The 23,421-nt window shown below is 35.5% G+C and overlaps 1 non-coding gene across 1 annotated transcript; it reads right to left on the reverse strand.

The window, feature by feature from the left end:
* Positions 1 to 20,907: 20,907 nt before the first annotated feature.
* On the reverse strand, positions 20,908 to 20,980 carry TRNAR-CCU (transfer RNA arginine (anticodon CCU)). Its single transcript has one exon. It is a non-coding gene; the product is annotated as a tRNA-Arg (tRNA).
* Between the last annotated feature and the right edge of the window lie 2,441 nt (positions 20,981 to 23,421).

The following is a 23,421-nucleotide window of genomic DNA, read 5'->3' on the forward strand; positions in this document are numbered from 1 at the left end:
AATAGCTGAACATTTGGATGATAATAACTGAAATACACAACAATAGTGCCCCCCCCCCCAAGAAAATAATCATGACGCATAGACCTGCTGTAATACATTACGAAATAATTAAATAAAGTTACCTTATCCAAGAATAAATGAATTGTGAAAAACAAGGACATCAATTGATTACTGAAGTTACGATGAAGCACCTTCAGGAGAATCTTCGATATATTTTGATGTACTTTGATCCCAACAAACATTTGTTGCTACGATACCAAAAGGAATGCATCGCCTGCTCTACTTCCCTATCTGAACTCATACCAGAAAGCTTTATAGGACATATCATACCAACCGAAAAAAAATGTCTATAATAAGAGATAATTAGCCACAAGTTGGGTTAATAATTAAGTTATACGAGCTATAATAGACTTTAATCTTTATTCTTTTTATAAGGTATTTTAGACAGCTCTGTTTAATGGTGTCTTTACATACTATTTAATTATTATCTTCTTTAAATTAATGAGAAATTATTTAAAGGTATAAATAAATGCATCCTTGGAGTGCGTCACAATTCATATAATCGATCTTTGGTGAATATCCCACTTATCACAGATCTCTTCTCCAAACAAATATGGGAGAAGGGATCGGTTTACATTCAATAACAGGGATGTGCTTACATAAAGTTTTAGATTTAACGAAATGCATGGCGTCTTACATACGTAAGGTGGTCGTATTTATCTATAATGATCTTACTCAGCACTTCTGTATTTGGCGAGGGGGGGGGTCGAACCAACTTTTTTATCCATCTATCATTCCCTATTTAACTTTCACTGTTTTCTCTTAAGGAAAATGTCTGTAGAATATTTTTCTTCTTTCTCTCCCTCTCTCTTTCTTTTCGCTTGCTAAGCAAGTAGGTTAGTTCTCACGTGGTTCTGCCATGGTTCTTGAACATCGACGTTGGATTAAGTTCAAGGCTTCCTGTTATATCAGTAAGTAGGCCTACGGCCGTCCCAACCTGTGGTGCTGCTTGGGCGGCATTTGCAACCCGGGCCCCCCTGCGGCGGCCACCCTAAATGCATCCTAATTCACTTTACCGCTGCAGATATGTTAGGACTATTTACTCTCGAAGCAGGGTGAAACCACTTGTTTACTCTTTGTGTCCTTGAGTACTGGTAGGTGGCTGAGGTTGAACGTGACTCCAAATTAGGCCACAGGCGGCGCTGCGAGTCCTCATTACTTTTCAACAATGTCGGACCTCCAGAGATAGCGAAGTGAAAGTGGGTTGTCGAAGCCATTTGGTGTCACAGTTCCCTGATAATGACTGGTAATTGGCCATGCTTTGTTGACTTCATGCTGACGTTGACACAGTACCACACATAACCCCACTTCGGACCTCTTAATTAGAAGCCTGCATGATCGCATGCTGAGACGGGCAGCTCTCCAAACGTCATCAGCAGCTATTCCCCCCCCTACCCCCATACCTGGCCACTCTTAAAGCACTTTGCCACCTAATAAATAAGATTAATACTATCTATCTGTTATCACTAAATAAACCAATACCATCTATCATCTCTTTCTGTGTTATACAATATCTGCAGACCTTATAGATTATCCATCCATAGTTTGAATACAACGTAAAGTTCTTAATTCAACTTAGTTGTCTTGAAGAAAAAGAATGATATAATGATCCTGATTAATAGCAAATGAATATACTATAAGTTGCTGTAGATATCTACTTTGATATAAAATCATCATGATCCTAAGACGGATCGAAAACACAACTAGCAGTGTCCAGTTGCCGGCCTGGTTGGTCGAGTGGTTAGCGTATCCGCTCGAACTCAAGACCAGTCGGTTGAATAAATGAAAAATTAATAAAATAGAATAAAACAATAGCTTACAAATAGGCTTACAACTTTTCGAGAGTGGATCACATAAGAAAGTTCAGATCTCATCAGCCAGCGGTCATATATATTATATACACCCATCGATCCATTAGCTATTTGTTTAACAAAACAAAATGTATATCTACACACACACATAGTTTTATATATTCTGTCTCTAATTAGTTATGATACATTACTTTATTTCGTTTTGATGTGAATTCTACTCAAGAGGCTGCAAAAGCATCGCAAATCAGCACTGCTGCTCAGGGATTTCTGTTTTGCAAACAAACACGGAACTTTTTCAAAACGCTCCAGGTCAACGATAAGGCGGATGTTGGTCTCACAGCAACAACAACAACATTAAATTCATCTTTTCACCTTAGCACATTCACAAACATCTTTGCCATACTGGGATTCAAAACCACGTTATACTGGTTCGGGAGAATACGCTATGCATTCGGTTAACTGGAGGTGCACTTTGCAATTCTGTCATATATATATATATATATATATATATATATATAGATTTAATCTTGTGGGGGGGGGGGGGGGTTGAACAGATAAAAATATTTTTAATACAATGAATTTGCATTAAAAATATTTTTATCTGTTCAACTAAAATTCGTGAAATTTCATTCATTCAATAAAATTCATTAGGTGATTATAAAAATTTATTTAAAGAATAAAATCCAGTTTTCTTTTCTTTTTACAAAGCTCTTGAATTATTTCAGTCGTGGTTACATTAATCTGTGTGTGTGTGTGTGTGTGTGTGTGTATATATATATATATATATATATATATATATATATATATAGCAAAGCCAGTCCGTTCAATCGTGATTGTGTCATGGTAGATCTTAAATAGGTTTTTAAAAGGCGTAAGTTAGAAAATGACCTTTCACTGACGCATGTTGTTACCGGAAGCGTTGCAAATTTTTTTAATAAGTTATAGATGTTAGGATATATCATTTTGTCACACTTTGAAACTGCATCAACGGCATTTTTGCATGGAGCTACTGCAAACGGTTTTTCAAATTTCTTATACCGCAACTTGAATTCGGTGTTCAAAATTGCTGGATTTGTATAAGGTAAATCACCAACATAAAATTCATACAACTGACGAAAATCTTCCATTGCACTTGCTGTTGGAGCATCTTTTTCATTTGGTAGAAGAGAAAAAAATAAATTTCAAAAGTTGCGGTGCCGAGTGGAACGTTCATGAAGTTGAGTCAATATTTGGTTAATAAATGGAATGAAATAGTTCTGAAATATTCTTCTACAGAATCGGTTGGTACATTGGACGTAATGTTTGTTTTGATGAAGACTTTGGCTTTTTAATGTCAATATTAAAATTATTGGCTTTTATACATGCTTCATTTAAAGATATTTAAATGAAGAACAATTCTTCATTTAAATATCTTTAAATGACGAATTGTTTCACGAACGGTATTTAATTGAGCCACAACATCATCAACAAAATTTAGGGCAATTAAGAGGTCACTGTTCAGATTTTTGCATTATTTTAGACAATGGTAAGGTGCACGCAAATATTTTTTGCAAGCTAAATAAAGATATTATAAATTTTAAAAGATATTAATATTATAACACTATAAACAACAAGGACGCCCTGTCTTTTAGGGGTATTGAAGAAATTGTGTACCTTTTCAATTATGCCAATGCAATTTCTAATTTGTCACAGATATAGCATTTCAAACTATGCGATGCACAATGAACATATGAAGCTTGTTGATATTATTATTATATAACATCTCCACGTAGTACAAAGACATATCGAGGAAGGGGCACCTACTCAACAACTCTCCGTCTTCACCAACCACAACTACAATCATCATCATTATCTACACCAACGCTGTCTACCGTCGACCACTACCACTAGTATTTTCACTGAAAATCACAAACATCCATGCCCACGGCGGGATTCGAACTCACTCAAATAATTCGTGAAATTCACTTCTCACTGAAGGCGAGATCCAGAATCGAGCCAAACCACGGAATTGCATTTTAAGCCCACCGTCACTTGAAAGCTCAATTAGCTGTTCTTTTTTCGATAACGAAAGGTCGTTCTCGCGACTGCAAGCCTGAAATGGATCGTGAAATCACAGAAATTTCTTATAAAAAGTTATTCAGAAAATGTTACCAAATTCTGTTTCAGAGTTTTGAGGTGGACACAAACCCTTTCCCAGTGGTTAAATTCTAAACTAATAAGTTTCGGGGGCCCTATACAAAATAACCAATTGTATTTACCTTTTGAATACTACCCGAGGAAACTCCAACCTCACCGTTCCTTTCATCAAGCGTTCATAATCAGGCTACTGTTGATATTGACTTTAATACATATTCAAAACTGTAAACAATTGTTGAATAATAACACAGTAATGTAGGCATAATTACCGTAAAGGGAGAAAAGTCACAAAACAGAAAAATGTTCCTACAAAACTAACCAATTGCATTTGCCTTTGAATGCGATCCACTGGTCGTGTGTCCAGCAAGTCAGCAAATCTTTCCTTTCGTTCAGCGTATTAATATTATCGCATTGCAACTGATGGGAATTCTGTGTTTCTGTGGATTCGTTACTGACCTCTTTCTCTTCAGAAACTACACACAAACTGTCATTACAAACTCGTTTTGTATTATCACTGTCATCCGAGATATTTTTCCATTTAAAGAAGGTACCAATGTACTTATCCATAATTGAAATACCGTACTTACTCGCATATAACTCTCACCCCTGATTTTACTTTTCGAAAAAAGAAATTAAAAAGTTTCGCATTTACCTCGCAAGTGAAAAAAAAGCTGAAACACGTTCAGAGCGTGGGATAGTAATTTGCTCTCGCGGTAAACAACACGCCCTCCCCCAATAGCCACTATATTGCAGAGGCAAGAAAAACAAGTACTTTTATTATGTCAATGAATAAGGTATAAGCAGTTTGTGTAATATATTTCTCAACAAATAGTCCAATTAGAGACAACTGGGATAAAAACGACTAATTAATAAATCACATGCCCCCTGATACAGAAACTATGCTGTATATATAGACTCAAGCAAAACCATATGTTGCACCGGCAAACACAGTATCTAACTAAAAACTATTGTTATTAATTAGATTGTGTGAGTTCGCTCGGCAGCAATAAAATTCAACCAAAAGTGTTAAAATTCGTAAACGTATTAAAACTAAGATATATATATATATATATATATATATATATATATATATATATATATATATATATATATATATATATATATATATATATATATATATATATATATATATATATATTTCAACTCAATTGTCAGCTTGCTTTTCGCGCGATTTCCGAAAAATATATAAATACTGGAGTTAACTCACAACACATTTTGTCTAAGTGTTGCTTAGCACTTCTGAAATTGAGCCTTGGTTGAAGGAGGAAAACCTTCAACAATAAAAATTCAATAAACAACAAGCAATTGGTTGAAATGTGGTCATGTGGACAACATATGTTCACTTCAAATCTGACAAAACAGCAAGGGAAGGTGGAAGCAATAAAACCATCTTGTTTTTCACTTTACCTCTCTTTTATTACTCGTCATTCTGCCGCTACAAATTAAAATAGTGGCAGAATGTTCATGGAATGAATCAACTATATAGAAGATAGACGATAGATACAGTAGCGAACATATTCGAATTTTCTTCAAGGTTTTGGTTTTGGTTTCAGTTTACATTAATTTTGGTTCGGGTTTCTGTTCACTGTTTTGGTTTTGGTTTTAATTCAGTATTTTGGTTGAGTGTCGAGTGTTTTAACTGTCTCTTTGATATTTATTAATAGTGTTGTGCCTTTCTAATAGTGCAAGCAAGTTGACATTCGTGGTGTTTAATTCATTTTGTGTAGCTATGAAATACATCACAAAGAAAGCCTTCAAAAATCTGTACTCTTTCTCAGCACGCGTCCATGAGTGTGGTGTTAGTTTGGGTACTATTAATGAGACTTTAACGAGGTTTAGGGAGACTACCTTTTCTCCTGACAGAAACGGAAAATGTGGGAAAAAAAGGAAGGCAATGCAGAAAAAGAGGCTCCAATGGGCTAAAGTGTACAAAGATTGGACTGCTGAGTAGTGGAAGAATGTCATCTTCTCAGATGAGAGCCATTTCTTTGTACATGAAGAGCGAGTGCCCAATGTTCGCAAATCAGCGGCTGAGAAGACCTCCCTCACCCATCTTCGACAAGCTCATAAAGAGATGTTCTGCGATTATTTTACACATGACGGTCCAAGATCGCTTATGCATGTTGATGAAAAGTGACCAATACATAAAAATATCAGAGAAAAGAGTGGTTCCACAGATTCAGAAAGACAAAGAACTCATCTTCCAAAGAGATCTCTCTCCATGCCATGCTTCAAAAGAAGTGAAAGAGTTCCTCAAAAATCACAACATCCAGTTGCTTCACCTGGCCATTGAACCCAATAGAAAAGTTGTGGGCCATAGTGAAAAAGATACGTGGAAAATTAAATGGAGATACAAAGAATAATTTAATGCTGTCCATTGTAAAAGTATTGTTTCGAGATGCAGAAATAAGAAAACATGTGTTTTACGTTCTTAGAGTCCATGCCTAAGCGAATTAACCAACTTATTAACCAAATAGAAACACATAAATTAATAGGTAAACCTGGAGTTTAATTCTTGTACTCATTTTCTTGAGAAATAAAAATGTGAGCGTTCGGATTAATTTGTGCGCTACTGTATATATATATAACTAACATCCGTATGTGTGTGTGTGTGTGTGTATATATATATATATATATATATATATATATATATATATATATATATATATATATATATATATATATATATATATATATATATATATTATATATATGAGAAGATTGGAGCTGAGATATATATCACTCCCCTCCCCACACACGTGGAAAGTTAGCAAAAACTGGAACAGGTCATGTAAATATTCTGAAACGTGTTTTGAGTCATAGCATAATACAATACAAGTTCGTCTGATACCCTATCGGAATGACATCACAGTTACTTGACATTCGATCTATCAATGTCACCAACTGTCGCTAATTATTTGTGCATAATGTATGTAAATATATATATATATATCAATATCACCAACTGTCGCTTTTTATATGTACATACTATATATGTATATATATATGTATGTATATCAATGTCACCAAGTGTCGCTAATTATATGTACATACTATATATGTACATACTATATATATATATATATATCAATGTCACCAACTGTCGCTAATCATATGTACATACTATATATATATATATATATATATATATATATATACACATACATACATACTATACTACTTGAAAAAAAAAAAAATATATATATATATAGTATGTACATATAAAAAGCGACAGTTGGTGATTGGTGACATTGATATATATATATATATATATATATATATATATATACATACATACTACTTGAAAATGTGTATACTGTACTTGAAATGCAAAGTATGTCAATAATTAACTGTAATAATAATATATGAAATATTAAAAGGTATGTTACAATTTAATTGTGAATTTTAGAAAAATAATAATTTTTTTTTCAGATCTATTTAAATTTTAAGTAAAATATAAGTTACATCATGATTAGTAATTTAAAAAAAATTAAAAATTAGGATTAGTAAACTGAATAAAAAGCGAAATCATTGTGTTATATATCTGGCTATTATACATAGTGATGAGCATCATTCAAAGATGTATAACATAGTTCGTTAATTTAAAAAAAAACGGATTTTCTTTGATGCTATGAATCTTTTCCTGCATATAACTGAATATTTATTTATTGTGCACTTTATGTGTTGTCAATAAGTGAAACTTCTCGACAGAGAGAGATAGAGAAAGAGAGTGAGAGATAGATTCTTCGAATAAGTTTTATTGAGGTGAAAACTGTGATCCCTTTGGCAGCCTCCTAAGCCCTATAGATACGAGACCCTGATCCATTCTAATCATCTGCACTTACAAGTTCTAATGTACTGCAGACACTTCAAGAATCAAAGTAGGACACGTCTGCCATAGACAGTGTGACCTTTTGAACACTTGTTTTGATTTGGAGTTCTTTGCTTTCAGTTAGTTTACAGGAAATGCTCATCCCTGTTCAGCCAGACACAAACAACAGGTAACGATATGTTGATAGTAAACGCAGAAAAAAGACGTCAATTAAAATAGACTATCAGGAAGCCAATGAGGTCCATGAAACGAGATGGAATTTTCCTAAAAATTTTCCACTTCCTTTCTATCACTATGCCCATTATCGATGGACTTTGGACCCACCTCTTGACTGTCACTATCAATAGGTTCGACAACAGCAAATTACAAATACAAAATAGGGCATAAAGGGTACAACAAGATCAAATTGTTTTCGCAGTTCGCGAAAATTCGCAGTCAATAGTAAAACTATTTATCTGGTAAAAAGAAAAAAATATTTTCAGATGGGATCTAAACTAAAGCTATTACTGAATCCCTTTTTTTCCCCTTCCTATTACCTTCCTCAAAGAGGCACCAACGAGGGGATCGCCTTCCCTCCTTACACCAGCATTCTACAGTTTTTCCTGTATCCTCAATGGAGGCCCGTATATGGAATATTATGAGAAACTAGAAAGAGGTCAATACATACTCCCATGTAACCAAGCAAATGATACCAAATTCGTCTCCCTAACGTAGGTGGTAGAACTAATGGAACATGTGTTTCCTTTAATAACAAGGGCTATGAATGGAAATCTCTACTGGCAAGTTATCGAAAGTAAAAATTTATTATCTATAGATATACAAGGGCGTGTGCTGGAAAGTTGCAATAATCACCATGAAGGAATTGAGGTAGAATCATGTTTTAGGTGTTTATCAGAACCCCCCCCCCCTCCTGCTTTCTGTTAAATTGAAATGTTATCATAAAAAACTCACCTTTAGATAACAATTTATGATAAACAGATGTATGTCTATATATAGGTGTTTCATAGGGAACAATCGCTGAGAATGCGGAAGATGGGGGATCCAATAAGTGCTATTTTAGATAACACCCTTTTCATATATGCTTTACAGTATATACAAAGGTCAATGAGTTATTACCGTACCATCTTCCACATTTCGATTGTTATCTGATGATATTTGATATGCATACTTGCTAGAGTTCACTCACAATCTTACAGTATGCGCACACAACTCTTTTATGAGTGAATGAAGATGAAAGAACAGAGAGAGAGAGATGCTTGAAGTTTTGGCCATCAGTGTCTACTGAAATACCGCAAAGAGGAAGTCTAGTAGGAAGAAGCAGTGTGTGTGTGTGTGTGTAGGACATTTTTAGTGACGAATAGACACACAGACATCCTATAGGTTCTGGAAACAGGCAGCATAGCTTGACAACACAACGAAAGCTGTGCCATTGACGAGGTGTCACCTTGAAAATCGCAGCAGGTCATGAGCCACGTGCATGGAGTGATGATGAGGTTGGCTACCGAACAATACCACCACTGGAGATCGGAGATGATCCTCAAGTAGTTGGGAATGACGGGAGGCCGTTCACTTTAATGATAATTACCACCACGTCAGCCAAAGATTCTAAATAAAGACGTACAGGAGATGTCGAGTGGGTTCCGCAGAATAACGTGACCTTCGTTCTGCTCGAGTGAGAGAAAACAACTCAGGTTTGAAAGAAAGAGAGCTCGAGATGGGATCAGATGATGTCACGTGCCATTCGTAATAATAGAATTACCTGGAAAATCTAATTTTAGCGAATGGAAAGCAAAAAAAAAAAAAAAAAAAGAAAGGTCTTCGTTTTTATTTTATTTTATTTTTCTGGTGCACAGAGTTAAGCACCCTTTTACTGGTGTTCAGGTGGGGTTGGACGGGTGTGCTATATTTGATATCTTCTTCGCCTACCAAAAATTAGGTACGGTCGCGCGAGTAGTTGTAGAAATTGAAGGCAGGTGGCGCTGTATGTATGTATTATGTCGAGTGGAAACCTTATTCTCCTGTCTTTGGACGTGGCAGGACTTCAGTAATAGAGATTGGTTGTAGGTGGCGCTGTATTGATTTATTCATGTCGATGAATGAGGAAATTTCGATTGTTAATATGTATGATGTATGTACACGGCACCAGCTACAGATAAACAGTAACACCTGACGTTATAAATCCAGGTATAGGTATGCAGTTCAACCCTACTATTTTCAGAAAAGGGAAGTCTCGCCGTCTGCTCCTCATGTTCGAATGTAGTATCAGACGTGTCTAAAATCAGGTCTGGCGTAAGTGTCGCCATATGTTTATTAGACAACCTTGACAGTCTGCCTTGCTAGGATATCGCAAACATACGAAGAGAATAGAGATTTTTCTAACATATTTAGAAATCATTTTTCAGATCATCTTTTTGAACAAGATCCATTTTCTCAATGAAAGGAATTTTCTCACTTCTGGTGTAAGGTGGTCAATTTAAAAAAGAGGATTAGCAGTTGGTTGGAATTATGTCTATTAATTGTATGTGTTTTTGGTGTGTTTGCAAGGATGAAAAATCCGAGCTTTCAGGAAAGAAAAACCTTCCACCTCCTGATGAGACTGCTACCTTTTCAAGCTAAAAGCAAATGTCACGATGTCCCTCCTTACGCTACGAAAGAAGATAACAGTATTTCATAGTATATACTAATAAGCCAAAAACATTATAAATACGTTAGTAACGAGTTAGGTCTTCATTGACCGAGATAATCGCTTGCACAACGCCTGTCTTGGCATTGGCTTCATTAGACCACAGGTGTCCTGAGGTATTCTTGGCGAACTAGATAGAATAAAGTCCCAGAGGGCAACGACAGAGAGAGGCAATGGTGTCGACCGACGGACGCTGAGTTCTACATATTTAACATTTGTGGGATTTAGATGGGATTAAAATCAGTAGAATTAAGCAGCAAGCCAACCACATGGAATGCTTGGATTTGCTCATTGAACCATGCTTGCAATGCAAATCTTCTGACAAGGAGCATTTTCTTGTTGGAATAATCCAGATTCATTGGGCCATATTGTTACCATGTGCTAACAAAATAATCTCAGCTAAGAATTAGAGGTCAAGGTGTGTTCAGTGGGGATCAGAGGACCCAGTGTTTTGATGAGTGTTTTGTTTTGTACGTCAGGTGAAATATTTGATCGGAAGTTAGCAAAACATTCTCGCCCTATCCTCCTCTTTTATCTTCTTGAGTTGACACTTTTTTTTTTTAGACTGCATAATTGTTACATGCAGATGACTTCCCCGTAATCAGTTTGTCGCTTTACGTTCACCCGGGCATGCATGACGACAAGGACCAATTATGAAACATCCTCTAGTTTCTCATTGGGATGACTTAAGTTGTGTATCTATGAAGGAAGTTATTTATGGTCATCTTTTTGGCCTGAGAAAATGCCCTAATGGTGGAATCATTCAAGTGTCTGGTCCCTCCCCCCCTCCCGTTGGATAAAAACAGCTTTAACTGTTTATCTGCAAGAAACCAAGTAGGAAATGTGGGGAAATTTCCAGACAACCTTAGATAAAAGTTTCGCAGTAAACAGGAAGTGAAAATTATCAAACTCTACTTTGTGTCAGCCTAAGGGACAACGACCTTAAAAAAAAAAAAGTGTAAAGGTATAAAATCTGCTAGCCAAATGCCTATAATTTATATTATAATACCGATATCTCCTCTTGCATTTCAAAAACACCGTTCAATGAATAACAATAATAATATAAATACTGATATTTGCAATTGACAGATAATGCTAGCCTCTGTAGTCTACAGTATCATCTCCATGTATATGATATAAAATATGCAACAATAAATGCATCCATGGTATGTATATGATGCAGTATTGCAGTGTGTAAGATGCTGTTGTGGTGTTGGAGCATCTCTACTATTGATGTATGTTGCTACATCGTCTGTACTATTGTCGCATGTTTTGCAGTACCTGTAGATGCTTGTTGTAGAACAAGCATCTACAGCAACAATGTTTCTGCAGCATCTGTAGATCTATAGATACATTGCTTCAGTATTTGTAGATCTGTAGGTGCTACAGTCGATTTTTATTTATTTATTTATTTATTTTTGCCACACCATCTGTAAATGTATGTAACAACATTTGCATTCTAAATGCTGCTTGATATCCTATTCAACAACTAACTCAGACCTAGAGACATCACACACGGCTTCTATTTGTTTCATGGAACAAGCACAAGGTGGCGTGATTACCCATCTTTTATTTCACTCGAACAGGAGAGCTGTTTACTTCACAAACAGAAAACACAGAAGTTTTGAAAAGTTTTGGATTTTAGCGGGTTAATGTCAACATTCTCCTTCTTTGTTGAATAAATTTATAATGATTTCAATACAGGAAGTGAATTAAGATGCCTTGCTTTTCTCTCAATTACACAGAAATGAATATTAATGTTGAGGGAAGGCACGGAAATTCTGAACATTCCACAAATGTCGATATTAGTTTATGTAAATAGACTGAGCCCGTGGAAAGTGATTAACAAACTCCCTAGTGATTTAGTGTGTTTGTTCGGGGGTTTCTTTAGCAACTTTTCCCACCATATGGATTTAACATTTCGGTAAGCATTGATGCTACCAACACTTAAGATGTATTCAAATAGATCGGGAAGAACTTGGGGTGGTTATTAAATCACAGTGGGTCAACTGCATCTCGCATGCAATGATCCAAGATCAGGTGACCATCTTCGTTGATCAAATCTACTTCGTTTGCTGGATTTCCACTAACCACAAATTATCTCTTTTTTTTTTTTTTTTTTATCTCAGCCATTCTGCACGTAATACATAACAGCATCAGCTGCTTTCTTACAGACACGCGCAAATTTTACGGCCATTCTCACGATATTTAGGTCACAGGTTATCCAGCATTGACCGCCTTTCATTGAAAGTAGTTCAACTGGTGCCTTTGAAACCATCAGTCTGACACAGAGAAAGGTACCGCAACTACCAAGGAATTTTCCAGAGAAAATATCCACGTTCTTTGGTCATTTCTTAAAGAGATGCACCTCGTAATGCTCTCTGTGGTTGGGTGGTTTGAATATTCATGAGAAAAAGATCTCCGTTCAAATTAAAAAAAGAAAGAAAGAAAAGAATCCTCTAACACATGCAATTTACAAACTATACAGTGATTTGAATATATATTTTTTTTAATTTTAAACAGCCTTAGACAGTTTTCTTTTAAAAAGGATAAAAAATCAGAAAAATAAATAAAAATATTATTTCTAAAAAATAATAAAAATTGTTAAAATCAACTTAACTTACCGTTTAAAATACATTTATAGGTGTCCACGAAAATTTTTCTATAGTCAGTATTAAAAAATCAATAACTAAAAGCTGAGTTAAAAGTTTAAAAAGTGAAGGTGATATTATTACCAAGAATTCCAGTTAAATTCCAGGAACCCTAAAGGTACATTGAACGGAAATATGACTAAACTGGTGGTGTAGTCAGAGGTGAAGGCAAATAAGTCTAGATACAGGAAAAACATAATTAAAATCTCATAGCGATAAGGTAAATAACGTTAATTACAAACAACTCATTCACCACGCTATTTCCAATTAGCTTTCTCATTTGTACATTTCAACAGAAAAACAAGTGTCCACGCGCCAACATGTGACCATAACAATGACGTGATAAAAAGCTAACAATCAAAAATCGTGTTCTAAAATCATCTTGTAAGTTTCACTGTCACATTCGTTTAAAGTATCACGCGCAACGCTTCAAGAGTTTGCAGTTGTTGCTTTTGTCAGATTACTAGGGCCTGCTCCGCCCCACTGGACAACCAGGTTTCACGGCACGCGCGTTTTTACCTTATTATCCATTCCCCCCTGCATCTTCCCCCCCCAGAAAAAGTGTATTGATTAAAATGTCAGCGGAACAGTTTCGTTTCCTGTAGGTGACCACGAAGCGTGAAGGTTGTGAAGAACCTTTCCCTGTTGTACGTAGTTGTCCCGCTGACAGTATGACGTGTGCTTTCGACAAACGACCCGTTTAATATTTTAGGCTAATTATAGGCCCACCTGCGAGTGTTGCCATGAAGAGGTCTATCGAATGTACATTTAATATTTTAAATACTAAAAAAAAAAAAAAGAAAAAAGAAAAAATTACCAGCCGATGCTTGTTATATCTCATTTACGTCTGTACATCCCCTAAAGGAAAGGGGAAAATCGTATTACATTAAAAATATGTTTCAACTAAAAATAGGGTACGCATTATTTGTAAATAACGAACTCCATTCTTTGTATAATTTTCTTGTAATGAACATTCTGATTCCTTTAAACGCCATATACATTGCCTGTCTATCATTTGTGTGTGTTCTCTGGCTTGTTTTTTTTTTTCTGATAAGTATTTCTTAGTGACTGATCCACAATCGCTCATATAAAGATGCTGAATTAAAAAGAGCAAGTGATCAAGAGGGAACAGTTTGTAAAACGTACCAGAGAAACCTGCCAAGGAATGAGAAATGCTATATATGACAAACTGGATGATGATGGTATTGTTGCTCCAGGAACAAGAGTATCTGGTGATGATGTTGTTATTAGAAAAACTATTACTCTTCCAGAAAATGATGATGAGTTGGAAGGAACAACAAGAAGATTCACAAAGAGAGATGCAAGCACATTCCTTCGAAACAATGAAACTGGAATTGTGGATCAGTCACCAAGAAATACTTATCAGTCTGCTATGGGTAAACAAGCCACGGGTGTTCACATTACTAATTTCCATGTGAGAATGGACACCTTAGCACATGTGTTGTATTATCCACAGAAACCACTTGTTACTACTCGATCTATGGAATATTTAAGATTTAGAGAACTTCAAAACATATCCTAGTTGTATATAAATGAAATATAGCATTACCAATAAACTTGTGCTTTCCAATTCGAAGTGTGGACATCGGATAGCATATTTCAGAGCCTCATACACTTTCCACGGCCCTGTGCTACATATTTATAGTCATTTCAAAACTAATGCATCGCCACTAGACAGAGAGAAAGAGAATTGGAGAGTCTTTAAGTCGTGCTTGGATGGATTACTCCATAAAGGTAGCGTATATTTTGTTTTCTAGCTAATCCCCCCCCCCCCCCTTTCAATTTCAATTTTCACTTCATTGCTCTATTAAGGCTATCATTTTATTGACTGAAAGGGAAAATTACTTACTTGACCTTTCACTTGTCATTTTCATCCGTTTAGTTCCGCCCGCACCCCTATTCACTTTCTCTCTCTCTCTCTCTCTCTCTCTCTCTCTCTCTCTCTCTCTCTCTCTGTGTGTGTGTGTGTGTGTGTGTGTGTGTGTGTGTGTGTGTGTGTGTGTGTGTGTGTGTGTGTGTGTGTGTGTGTGTGTGTGTGTGTGCATCCAAAGATGTCTCCTACTGTCACTTTTGTTATATACTTTTGTAAAACCCATATTTCCGGTCCTAACTCTGAATCATATCATAAGTTAAATACGTCACAACAAAATACTGTACACGATTTTTATCTATCATTATTATTCTCCCTCCTTCTTCCCAAATATGCTTTATACATGAGTTGGGAAGTGGGGATGGGGGGGGGGGAGTAGCGAATGGCGCGTGTTGGAGATGGTGCCGTATTTATTGAACTAAAATTCCCATTTCCTCCTATTTAACGAAGCTCCATTTTACCGTCCACTTGCGGCTTAATAGTGACATAAATTAACGATTGTAGCGCCCCTATTGACTCACAACAAAGAATAGGGAGGGGGGGTTGTTTCCGCTCAAACATCCGGTTCCACATCACAGCCTTTTCAAACGATGGTAAGAGTGGAAGTTGTATTTTCGATTGAGATCTGGGTGTGGGACACGCGACCTCCTAGTCGCGAATGTCACGCTGGCTCTCGTAGGTCACCCCTTGGTCACACGTCGCTTCAGATTCAGGCCAGGCCAAACCGCAAAAGTAGCGTTACTGGCGGCGTTTAGTGGCGGCCCACTAACCTAGCCTGGTCGACCCAGCCACCAACTCGCGCCACTGACTAGGCAGAACTAGTGAAATGAGGCCAGCTGCACGAGCGCAGCGTGCAACGGTTACCTAGATGCACCAAGTGAAAGCTCTAATGCAGGCGAAAGTGCAATTGACAGAACATGTCCCGCAACAACCATCTGTTGAGCTGGAAAAAAAAGTGCCCTTGAATAGAAAAGAGTTCTTCATTAACTAGCATCGTTTTGTGTTATTTTAAAATATATTTGATCTTTTTAAAATATTTTTCACTTTCTGAAATATGTTTTACAGTTTTAAAAGTATATATTATTAGTTCCATTCATTATCTATGTTTATAGTAAAAAAAAAATACAATAATTTATTCCATTGTTATTGATAAGTACATTTTTTTCATGATAATAACACCACGTGAATGAGACCAAAACAAATCTTGATTGGTTGGCATCGGAATTTCTCCCTCTTACGGTCACACCAGAAACTACATCTTAAATAATGAACATTTGTAGTTAATTTCAGATTTTTGAGTACGCTGTGACCTGGAAAAGATGGATCAACCGAAATAAATAAATAAATAAAATAAAAAGTAAAATAAACTTTAAAAATACAATTAAAAAAAGTTATTAAAATTTTGTATACAGTAAATAAATGATGTAATTGTTTACTAGCTTAATACAGTTATTATAAAAACTCTTGAAATAGATATATTTATTATTTTCATCTTCATCCTTCGAGGCATCAGAAGAAATTACCCTTGGAGGGTAATGGATGGCAATGCTGTAGCCAATGAAGTTTAACTAAGGTTCGGCTGTTGCTGTTACTCCCTTGGGGCGCTGAGATTCGAGAGTTATGAGTACGCTCTCTTAAGGTTTTTGCCTTAAGGGAGCAATTTGAGTCTCCGGGGAAAGTGTTCTCCGGCACGGCCCGCTGAGGGGCTTTGTCGGTGAATGCTTTTCTTCGGAATTTGAGCGGTTCTGCTCGGTGGTGGCGTGTGGGTGGAAGGCCATCACTGAGTGGAGCCAACGCTGAGATGGATGGTCTTTCGCCCACGAATGAGTGGCCTAGGGATCGTCCGAATTTTTAGAGACGGCTTTACCTTTAAATATGGCAATGCTGTAGCCAATGAAGTTCTAACTGAGGCTCGGCTATTGCTGTTACCCTCCTGCCATGATCAGAGCTTTAATAGCTCAATAATACCTTATCCTTATATATATATATATATATACTGTCCTCTACAGATAATGGGGAAGATGAAAAGCATTGTTGCTTCGCCCCTTTAAACCAGTTTTTTTTTTTTCATCCTTCAGTATATATATATATATATTTTTTTTTATCCTTCAGTATATATTAGGCAAGTACTGGCCTTGACATTTATCTCTCAATAAAAATGAGAGCAACCCAAGTGTTTGGGGTGGTGTCTTATTGTTAATAGCATGTCAGAAGTAACACAGGTTTTTTTTTTTTTTTTTTTTTTTAAAAAACCTTATGATCCTTTGTAACAGTTTCCCACTGGATGATAAAGCGAAATACACCAAAAACAAATCATGATTAATTATTTCATGCCACCATTATTAGAGGATATCCTATTTGGTTGAAAAGAGATCAAGAAACAGGTCAAGAGTCCCTTTAATGGTGAGTAACTTAATATATGTTATTAGTTAGTGGGACAGCAGTGAAAAGCAGAATTCTAAATACATGAATTTCAGAAAAAGCAGGAGGCCAAGTTATTTTTGATGTGCAGTATCTTGCTTTATAATTTCTAGTCACGATGTTTCTAAAAATAACATTATATTAGTGACTTGCATATCTGCCACATCTACACATATTCGTTTTACGTAATATTAGTGTTAATATATTGCAAGACACCTGCACATTTCAAATTACGCCTCTTAAACTTTACACCTTTTTTTTAAATGTATAATCATGTTCCTAAAGTCAATAGAGCGGTTTTGTTTATGGTATTGTTTTTCATGTCTTTAGATTAATAAATACGAGTATTTATTTTGAAAGACGCGGAATAATTATTCAATGTAATTAGGAAGGCTGGCTAATTAGATGGAATCGTTGTTTTTTGATTAATGACTATAATTGCTATGTTTAATCACTACTGGTTCATTTTAATTAATTAATTGTTGTTTCATTATTGGACTTATTTAATGATGATGTCTTCCTTAACAGGAAAAATGGTGTGCCGAATGCAATGAAACTTGAACACCGCAATACTGTTTATAAGAAGAAAAGTTTTAACTTTGTATTAGCTCGAAAGATATATTAGTAACATTATATTAGAAATTTTGGCAGCATTATTTCCTATATGCAGAATTGTAATAAACGTAATATAATTGAACCCGGAGTACTACGGAACCATGGATGTTAGAAGAGTGAGAAGAAAATTAGAATGTAAACAGATTTCAAAGTTTTTGATGTACTTTTTTAGGAAATTTGGGGCCTCCGTAGCTCAGTTGGTCTAAATGAGCCCTTTGGTTGGAAAGACCCCGGTTAAAAAAATTAATAAAGTCTTCGTGTCTGTTATTCTGGTGTCCAATGAAGAGTTGTTCGTTTAGATTATGCCACAGTTAACTAAGGCTATAAAGGGAATGTACTGTTTCTATAAATTCATTGCGCATCTGTAGGAAAATTTTACCACTTACAAAGAATACTGGCAACTCATCTTTAGTTGAAGAGTCCTTATAATGTTCCTCTAGTGCTCCTCTCCTTATAAATCGAATCTTGTCTATAATAATAATAATAATAATAATAATAATAATAATAATAATAATAATAATAATAATAATAATAATACACTATAAATACCTAGGTATATTAGAAGCCAATGATATTCTCCACTCGAAACTTAAACAACAGGCAACATCAGAATATATTAAAAGAGTTAGAAATATTCTGAAAACAAAACTAAATGGATTAAACACAATTAGAGCAATGAATTCTTGGGCTATACCAGTGATCCGATACACTGCTGGCATAATATATTGGACAAAAGAAGACCTGGACAAACTAGACCGCAAAACTAGAAAACTAATGACTATGCATCATGCATTATATCCACGAAGTGATGTTGACCGGTTGTACCTATCGAGGAGAATAGGTGGACGGGGTCTGTTGCAAGTGAGACAGACTGTGGAAGAAGAAGAAATTGGTTTAAGAAATTACATCGACAATAGCTCTCAGCCAATGCTTCAAGCAATTACACAAGAGGGCCTTCTAAAAGCAACAGGAAATAAATCCGATTACAAAAGGAACAACAAAATATCCGATATGTGCGCTGGAAAAATAAACCCTTGCATGGCCAATTTCTTCGAGATACTGAGGACAAAATTGACGTGAACAAGACATGGCAATGGCTACAACACGGATACATTAAAAAAGAAACAGAAGGATTTATTCTAGCAGCTCAAGAACAGGCATTACGAACTAATGCAATCAAAGCAAAAATTTTGAACATCAATAATAACAACAAAATGCAGATTATGCGATCAGAAAGATGAGACTGTAGAACATTTAATCAGTGCCTGCAGCAAAATAGTTCAAACTGACTATAAATACCGCCATGATCAAGTGGCCAAAATAATTCATTGGCATGTATGCAAAAAATATGACTTTCCTACTTCTGGTAACTGGCGGCAGCATAAAATAGAGACTGTATTGGAAAACGAAACAGCAAAAATTCTCTGGGATTTTCGAATACAAACTGATCGGCATTTGGAACACAATACACCTGACATCACAATTATCGAACATCGACAGGTTTGGATTATCGATATCGCAGTACCCAGTGATAACAACAAAGAACTGGAAAAAATTACTAAATATCGAGATCTGGCAATCGAAGTTGGCCGACTGTGGCTTAACACTTTCATTGCCAAGCTGAAAACTGGAATTTCGTGTGGTGGCCAATTTTTATTTATTTATTTTTTTTTTATTTAGTTAGCGACATCCACGCGATAACGCGTGATCGGCCGTTTGGTGAGAGCTCGCATCGCGCGATATCGCGTGATTGGCAATGAACGTGTTAAACACACCAAAGTCGTCCCAATAGTTATGGGTGCACTTGGTGCAACATCAAAGAAGCTGCACCAAGTGCACCGATACACTCTGACAAGAAAGCCAAATGAACTACGTAGTCAGTTTTTCAACTGCGATAGCTACAGCCACAGGGAGAGATATTTTTATTTGCTGAAAGTTCTAGTTAACTATGATAAGTTTATCCAATTAGTCGATTGGATAAACTTATCATAGTTTATTATTATTTTTCTATAAATTATTATTATATTATAATAGGATCTTAGATTATGAGATATTATACGATGGATCTTATAGGAGCTTATAAGATAATAATAAACTTATAATATGATACTATAAAGATTATAAATTTTTATAAATAATACTTTTTTTATAATTTATAATAAATACGGTAGTAAAAAAAAGAGTTAATAAAATAATATGTAAATTAAAGTTTTCTCATTTTTATTTTAAAATTTCTACTATACGTAAATATACTGAAATATTTATTTCATCATAGAACTTTTTATATTCCTAGTACATTTATTAGATCGAGGACCTCGTGTGGTGGCTGGGATAAGAATAACCACACTGTAGACCACGTATGTCGTGCGAGGCGACTAAAATGGGTACCCAGGGAGGGTAATGGATGTCAATGCTGTAGCCAATGAAGTTCTAACTGAGGCTTGGCTATTGCTGTTATCCTCCTGCCATGATCAGCGCTTATCTATATTACCCCATCCATACATTTTCTTTTACAGATAACGGGAATATGAAAACATTCTTGCTTCACCCATCTAGCAAAAAAAAAAAAAAAAAAAAAAAAAAAAAAAAGCTTGATCGAGGAATAAATGCAATAAAACATTTACTTCATTTTCTACAGTATCAGTTTACTCATATTAATTAATTTTACTTACACTTTAGTTTAGAAATTTCCATTTAGTTTAACATCTTTTTATCTATACAAGATTCATTATGGAAGTCTTGTTTTTCTAGGAAAAAGCAAAGGAAAAACGAAGCATTCGACAAAATACCCCTGGCGGGATTCGAACCCGCAATCCCCGGTTTAGGAGACCGATGCCTTATCCATTAGGCCACAGGGGCTGCTACACTTTTTGTTTTCTTTTTCTTCCTACATGAATGACAAGAAAGAAACCATCTCTGATGATCTTGTGTGAAAACAAAATAAGCCAGATACAAGCTTTTGTATAGCGGGGAAAAAATATGGTCTGAAGGAACTGTAGGACATCATTCCCAAAGTGTTTTCATAGTTTGGCCCGGAATGCGGGAACTGCATCAGTATTCGAATCCTTGATCTTGTTTTTTTAGGATACATAAGGAAGATCCCTTCCTTTTTTTGGGGGGGGGGTAACTGGCCCAAATTTGAAGTGGATTGTGATATGAATGACTTTATAAACCATAACTAATCTGTAGTTGTTTGGAACTTATCGATAGTCAATAATCTCTCTTCTTATCAACAATAAGTGGTTCTTTGTTTTTAACCTTTACGTCGTAGTTGTACATGGATGTCTTGATTGTTTTTCGTCAAACTGCTAAACATTTGAACCCCGCATACATTTTGTTGGCAGAACTCTTTGGCATGTTGTCAATGGAGCAGTCATGATCACGTGGATAATTCAGCAAGACAACTAATAAAACAAAATCGAAGCAGCTATTTTAACTCAACCCACTCTATAAAACTAACGGACAAATATTCGAAGTTATAGGAGTGGAGTTGAGATTTTGATGCTAAAGTCATGGTCAGTCTTATGTGAATACATCAAGATTTGGGTTCAGAAAGAATTTTTGTTTGTAAGAAAATCCACAAGAAAAACCAAAAGCAGTGTCTATAAACATTGCTTTAATACAGATGGCGTTATTGTTATCAGTATTATTATAAACAGCATCTATCGTTATTTGTGTACGTTATTCTTGATAATTACAAGACCTATTGTTATTTGTTCACATATCATACGCGATAATGACATCAATAATGACATCATCAAGAACAAAAGACAGCAAGCTGATAAAATAATTGCTTCGTGTATGGCAATACATTTTATCGTTTTCAGAATCTTATTGTAACTAATTTTTGTTAAAATTAAAAAGGCAAAATGAAAATATTCAACAAAGTATGTTGTTGAATATTTTCAACAACATACTTTGTTGTTGAAAATATTGATTAATTGAGTATATTATGGATAATAATTGAGTATATTATGGATCCAGTCATATTTTATAGCGAAATTCATAAAGAAACTTTTAAAAAAATTAAAGTTAGTAATTAAAATGAACTTTTATTAAAAGTTAGAAATATTGTAACTACAATTACATTTTGAGAAGAGATATGGAAGTGAGGGGGAGGGGGTGATTAATTTTGATCTGAAGGGGAAGGGATGTCAGGAGAAATCAAGTACAGCCATTATCTATCATATCCTAATTTAAAAAAGTGATAATTTTTAGAAATGGGTGTGATTATTCATTTAGTTATGGTTACTATATAACACTGGATGACCGTGAAGTACAGCGATATTATCGTAACACCAACAAAGTGTGTGTTTCTCGATCGCCAACTAACTAAATTATCTTTATCTTAATAAATCATTATGTAAATTATACTTCTTAGAGTTGTTGCATTACACGATAAAGGTCACTTGTATCCCATTCTGTTTCTTTTACTCTAGTGACCTAACACACACACACACACACACACACACACACACACACACACACACACACACACACACACACACACACACACACACACACACACACACACACACACACACACACACACACACACAAAGAAACTGATCTAATCATTGAGTTTATTACAAAAAGGAACGCAAATGCCACGCGACTTGTGGTAAACAAGTTCCAGCTTTCAAGTCGTTAGTATTCAATACCATTAAGATGTTGTGTGTGCCAACAACTCTCTTTGTTGAATTACATCATCGTTCATACTCTCCGGCGTGGAGCTCACCCAACTGTACGAAAATGTGACTTTTATGTCATCGTGTTCGATGGCATAAGATCTACGGAAGCGCATAATACGCACAGGAGAATATTTTTTTCATTTCCAAAATGAATAACTTCTTATTCTTACATGACAGACGCGTATTTTGTTATGCGAGAAGGAACTGAGATTAATAAAATTAATAAATAAAAATGGGAGCATTGCCTTAAAAGACTAACGCGATCGAATCGATACGTGTGACGTGTAAATGGCAGCAGCGGTATATAAATGGAATTTCCGTAAAAGACCTAGGTAATCCGCGTTCACTGGTTACCTTGAATTGTTTTATGGGAATAAACTCCACAAAACAGTTAGCAGTTAGGTATAACCCATCAATAGGAAATCAAATAACCTTCCCAACCATTTTTCAACTCCGAACAACTATTATCTCTATACAGTTATCAGATCCGCCAACATCGAATGAGAGTAATTAGGTTGATTAATAACCTCTATCTATAACTCGTTACACTCTCTTTTACACGGACGTTTCGTTTCTTCTGTTTGCATTTTGTAAAAATATTTCCAGTCG

This window comes from Typopeltis vanoorti, chromosome 9 (assembly GCF_054136105.1).
Source record: "Typopeltis vanoorti isolate ZY-2024b chromosome 9, IOZ_Tvanoo_1.0, whole genome shotgun sequence".
Lineage (NCBI taxonomy): Eukaryota > Metazoa > Arthropoda > Arachnida > Uropygi > Thelyphonidae > Typopeltis > Typopeltis vanoorti.